We start from the raw sequence: 6,000 nt of genomic DNA on the forward strand, positions 1-6,000 counted from the left end.
TCATGCACTGGTTCTGCTAGCTCAGAATCTGGGCGCCCACAGACTGGGAAGGCAGATACTGCACGCTCATGCAATGAGCGCTCAGCCGAAGTACAGTACCGTACGCTCATATGATGTAGGCTCGGACACTTGGCACCGCAAAGACGGACTGGCACACACTCTTTCACACCTGAATGGAAGTAAGAATCTTTCGCTGGCAACTCCCAAAAACTACAAGAAGGGAGAGGGCTACGTTCTCTCTCTACCACTCGCTTACGAGGCAGGGGCGAATCTGAATCCAACAAAGCGCCCAGCCCTTTCTATGGCCTTGATACTTTTGTGAAACATCCCCTGCGCTTCTTTGATGCGGGAGAATCTGATTCACTTAAGGATAGGGCAAGCACATCCATACAAACACCTTTCCAATGGCGTTCTTACGCAGCCTGGGATCGAACAACAGGCTGGGATGAGGCAACGACTGCCCGTGGGCAGACCCCACTGACCTCCCTTGGACTGCCAGTTTGCTTCCTCCCATGTGAGCAAGGGGAGTTTAGCAGGGACCTTAGTCAAGGAGCATCGGTGGGACGAACAACCGCCACCTCCAGACACTTCACTCGACATTACACTATTAAACTTGTCCATTAGGACCTTAACGGAATTCCCCATCTGGGAAACAGTATTAACAAGTAAATTAAATTTTTTATCTACCCGTGCTTATAAGCTAGCAATGGCACTGGGTTCAGCAAAATGAGAGCTAGGTAATGGAGTGACATGAAAAGCTGGAGGACTGAAAATGGGAGAAAACTGTCCCAGGTGTCAAAGGGATAGTCATAACATCAATAACAACCCCTGGAGAATGACCTGTACTAGCGGAAGCCTTAGCTTTGGTCCTAGCCATAGCTTTTCTAATTCGGTCACGCTACAATTTGTCCAATTGTGTTTGTGAAGTCTTCCATTTCCCCCTATCCCAGTCCTTACATTCGTCACAATTCAAATCTGGAGAACAAATTTGTTCCCTACAAGTACTACAAATGGTATATATGCAAGTCATATTTTACAGCAGTGAGTCTAGTTTTGCAGCCCTTGCTGCAATACCTAATGCTGGCTAAACTATGGTCAGACATAATGGTCAAAACAAGTCACAATCAAAAATATAAATCCAAATTCTGGCTAAGCTAAATTGCGGCACTACCAGAAACAGAGTACTTCACCATAGACGATCTCCAACCATCAGGCGAAAAAGAATCAAGAGCTGCTAATAACTGGTGTTCAGTCATTAACCGGCAGAAACGAATTGAGCTCTTTAGCTATGTTGTATCTATTCTTCCCCTATAATGGGCGGGGCAGCATACCTACACCCAAAACAAAAGAGCGCTACTATGAGTTTTGAATTTTGAGCTGCCGCGTAAAGTAGAAACTGTCGCAATGTAATTATTTGGAAGTTACTTACATGAAATTTTCTATTATAATACCTGTCTTCTATGGTTTCAAAATTTAATGTTATTAATTCTATACTATTTTTCTTTGTGAAGAAGTGTTACCTAAATTTCTATCACTACTTACTTTTGCTAAGTTTCTCCTATTACATTACTTTTTCCTTTTGGATCAAGTATTCTTTACCCAACTTTTAATATGGCAGGTCTGGGTGGTTTAACATGGGTACCATTTATTTTTCTGAATTTTTCCCTTTTTTTTTGTATGGGAGTATTATTTCCTCCATGAAATGATTCTTCCTTGCATTGCTTTTTTTTTATCCTGCAGATATTTTGTTATATATAGAGGTTTTAATGTTATCAATTTCTAATAATAATATAAATATTGTAAATTTTCTTCAAATATCAGTGTTTTATTAATTTTACTGAACTTTCTATTCAAATTATCTAATCCGTCTTCCAAGTTGGTGTTTTGTTTTTATCAATTGTTAGTTTTTCAGACCACCATGGGACTTTGTTTAGCTGGATGCGATTTTGATTTTGGTATTGCTTTATCAGCAGCATTTTTAATGAAATCAACAAGAAATCTATTTATTTCATTATGATCTTGGACATACTCAAATGGTGGATATTCCTAGTGTGGAATTCATATACAGTAGTACCCAATCTGCTTTATAAATGTTATTTTGCTTGGCAGGATTAATTTGTAATAATGAAATTAATATTAGGAAATGATCACTGGTGTGCAAGTCACCAACTGTATTCCAATCCACTCTGTCTACTATGCCTGTTGTACATAGAGTTGAGTCTGCTGAAGATAAAGTTCCATGTGTTTTAAAAATGTGCCATTTCATTATCATTTTTACAGCATGTCACTTGAATCTATGAATTCTTCTATTTTACTTCCTGCTCTATTTGAGTCTGTACAATTACAGTCCCATATTAAGTTGTGAGCATTAAAATCACTACTATTAATGTAGGTTCTCTGGCATTGTTAAATGATTCTTCAAGTTTATTAATGTCGTAATTTTTATTAGGTTGGTTGTATAAATTATAAATTACAGAATTATTGTTTTTTATTCGTATTCTAATACTCGATATTTGCAGGCCAGTAAAGTTTACAGGTACTCTGTCATAACATACTTTATGTACAGTCAGCTGGGAGTTGAGACGAATTACCACCGATGGAGAAACATGGTAACTCTCTGAAGCAGTAGCAGTTCCTGGACATGCAGTTTATGAATCCTTGCGCATAGATGTTTTGTAAGGAAGGAGTTGATTGGTAAACTCTTTCCTGATTTCCTGTCGCCTCGTACGCTGTTGGCCCAGCGTTCGACTCTCCGACCGGCTAATGAATAATTAGAGGAATTTATTTCTGGTGACAGAAATTAATTTCTCGTCATAAAGTGGTTCGGATCTCACAATACGCTGTAGGTCCCGTTGCTAGGTAACCAGTTGGTTCTTAGCCACGTAAAATAAATCTAATCCTTCAGGCCAGCCCTAGGAGAGCTGTTAATCAGCTCAGTGGTCTGGTTAAACTAAGATATACTTAACTTTTCTCTGATTTCTACATACGGTTATGGCATATTGGTTTCGCTGATTTTATGAGATGTAGCTACCAAAGTTCTTAATTAACATGATTACTGAACATATTCTCTCAGTCTGCATGCAAAATGAAAAATCACAGCTCGGTGAATAACATCCTGAAATTCATTGTACAAGAATTTCATTGTAATGCATTTGTAAAGTAATTGTGTGTGTGTGGGTGTGTGAGAAGGGATAAAAGTTCTCATTTCACTCGTTATAGCATATTCTAAACGTATAAATTAGGATTCTGACTGCCATTCACATCCTTACGACCCAGTTGACTATGCTTTTGCAAGTTGGCTTGGCCTTCTTTGCAAATGGCTAGTGCACACCATTCCATGATAAGGGGATGGCACATGATTAGAATGGCCCAAGTGTAAGCCAAACCTGCTTGCTAGGACTGAGAGTACTGTATTACAAGACTACAATCATCCCCAAGCCGGATAGAATGCCAAGTCCTAACCACGGAATCAGGCACCCCTGGAATCCGTGGTCCAGCCCTAAAGAACAGTTCTGCCTTTGAGCTATCAATCTGATATCTCTCAGGTCCAAAAATTATCTGGTAGGTGATGGTCCTAACACAGTTCCCACTTTTTAGCTTCTAATATAAACCCAATCCCAGCTATGATATCTTTTCCTATTTATCAGGTCCACCGAATTTTACAAAAAGTGTTAAATTCCACAAATTTAGTCCACAGAAATATATAATATATGAGACTCATGGACTCAAACCCAGGAACAAATTCCTAGGGTTCAAGAGCCCACTCACTACGTCAAGGTGGTCCCAAATCGAGGGGGGAGGAACACCAGGGCAGCTGAGGCAGAAGGCATGACAGCCAAAAGCAAACTGGAATGTTTACGTCCGGGCAGGAAAGTACTCCTACCTACCTGACGGTGGTTACTGCTTAATCACCTCATTCCAAGAGTTTAACGGCCATTTCCAGTTTCTCCGTAATCCCTAATGTAAAGGGCTGATGGTTTGTATGTCGTGTAGGAACAAAGGAACTATACTAACCTAACATACCCTAACCTAACCTAACCTAGCAGGCCGTGTTACTTAGCTGGGGGGAAGAGGCTCCCGGACATCCCAGTGAAGGAAACGCCACTTTTTACCACAAGCTCCCCTATAACACTACTCGTGCGCAACATCATTCCAGGATGGCCAGCAAACAACTTCTGAGGTTAATTGGTCAACCAACTATAATGGTAAATCCTTGATAAGCAACCAAAATACTATAGGAAATATCAATTTCCAAAGTAATAACCCATGCGGAGATATTGCTTAGTTCTACCCTACATTGTTCTGTCCAAAAATTTTTTCATTAACAATATTGGTATTCACAAGGAACAGCTCTGCGCGGACTGTACGGAACGGTTCCGCGAACACGAAAGCCATTAGGCTAGGGGGTCAGGCTACGTTCAAGAAGGGAATGGCCAAGGAAATCTACTTATTAAAGGAACCATACTAACCTAACGTACCCTAACCTAACCTAGTAGGCCGTGTTACTCAGCCGGATGAAGGAAACTTTACGTTTACAAAATGCTTCGCTATAACGTTGCGCATGCGCGATAGCATTCCAGGATGGCCAGCATACTAAACATAATCAGTTATGAGGTTAGTTGAAGGTTACTTACAGTCGAAAGACAAATAACGGTACACTCTTGACAAGCAACCAAAATACTATTGAAAACGTCAATTGGTAGGTAATATCCGATGCGCCACCGGCTGACTATCTGACTTGCGATGCAATTCAATATGTTAATAGGATCCTATTTGAATTAAGGCAACAAAATCACTTCAATGGTGGCAAAAATAAGGAAAGGTTACTGACTTGGCCTTGGTAGCGTGGTAAGGCTACCATAGGGGACGCCGACATACTCACCCTTAAACTGGGTAGACAATGGCCATGCATGGCTAAAGTAGTCAAGTTTGCAGCGAAATTGCAGTTATCATGACGAGTCTAGACATCTGATTAGAAAGGTGGAACTATTAAGCTAGTAACATTAAATTATGAATAATTGACTAATTCGAGGCGTAACCAGACCACAACGGACTTTCGTTTCAACCAGTCAGCTAGGACGCGTCACAAGGTACGCCGCCCGCCAATTAAACATGGAGTATGGAGTATGTGGTAGATATAAAAAAAAAAACCGACAAGATTGTCAACCATAAATTAAGAATTGTGTTTTTTCTGTCACATTAGTAAGAGTAATTAAATGGTTATTGCAAATTCCTTCAAGTTTTGAACTATGCCTCAGACTGTTATGGCATTTAACATTCCTATTGTAATTGAATTTACAAATAAAATATCATACCAAAAACTCAAAAAGTAGCTTATCTGTAGAAGCAATGAGCTTGTCTCCAGGCCCAACTATATACAGTAAATATCGTGTCTAATATTATAAAGAATTTACGGATCAAGGGATATTCGCGTATTCACTGCAGTACTCATCAATATTAGTTTGAAAAATCAGTACTAATACTTTAAAATGTCCATCAACTACCATTTGTTCAAGTTTGAAAAGCCAAGCCTCATGATTACCATGATCTAAAGAAGTAGGCTACTGAAGTGAAGAGTCTCATCACCAATCATACGAATGTCGTGACCAAAATCTATGGTTATGTATGCATATAGAAACTGCCAGTGCGTCACATGCACCTAGGCCCTTGCAGAAGACGTACGGTTAATCTGTGAAACAGACGTTTTGTCAATAGAGATTCAAAAACTTTAGATTATTATAAGAATGTGGGAGTTAAGCTAACTGACTGTATTCAGCAGGGCAACATCTACCATTTAGCAAATGGAGTACCATTTACAAATACAAAAAACCAACGTACCATAAGCGCTACACCTTCATATTCATCAGCATCAAGGTTAAGAAAAATATTTATAAAATTACGCAGTACCAAGAGCCTGGAAAACTGGAACGAGGAACAAGTTTCTTATTGCTCTGTTTTCTGTAAAGTCAGAATACATTGATTATTATTATTATTATTATT

General features: G+C 39.5%; 1 protein-coding gene across 1 annotated transcript in view; it reads right to left on the reverse strand.

Annotated features, from left to right (window-relative positions):
- The window catches only part of LOC136854605 (golgin subfamily B member 1-like), a 31,455-nt gene extending 26,330 nt beyond the window's left edge, over positions 1-5,125 (reverse strand). The window contains exon 1 of the mRNA XM_067131115.1: positions 4,883-5,125. The gene's annotated coding sequence lies outside the window, so the exon portion shown is untranslated. The remainder of the gene's footprint in view (positions 1-4,882) is intronic.
- Positions 5,126-6,000: the final 875 nt, after the last annotated feature.

The sequence above is a fragment of the Macrobrachium rosenbergii genome, chromosome 29 (genome assembly GCF_040412425.1).
Source record: "Macrobrachium rosenbergii isolate ZJJX-2024 chromosome 29, ASM4041242v1, whole genome shotgun sequence".
NCBI lineage: Eukaryota > Metazoa > Arthropoda > Malacostraca > Decapoda > Palaemonidae > Macrobrachium > Macrobrachium rosenbergii.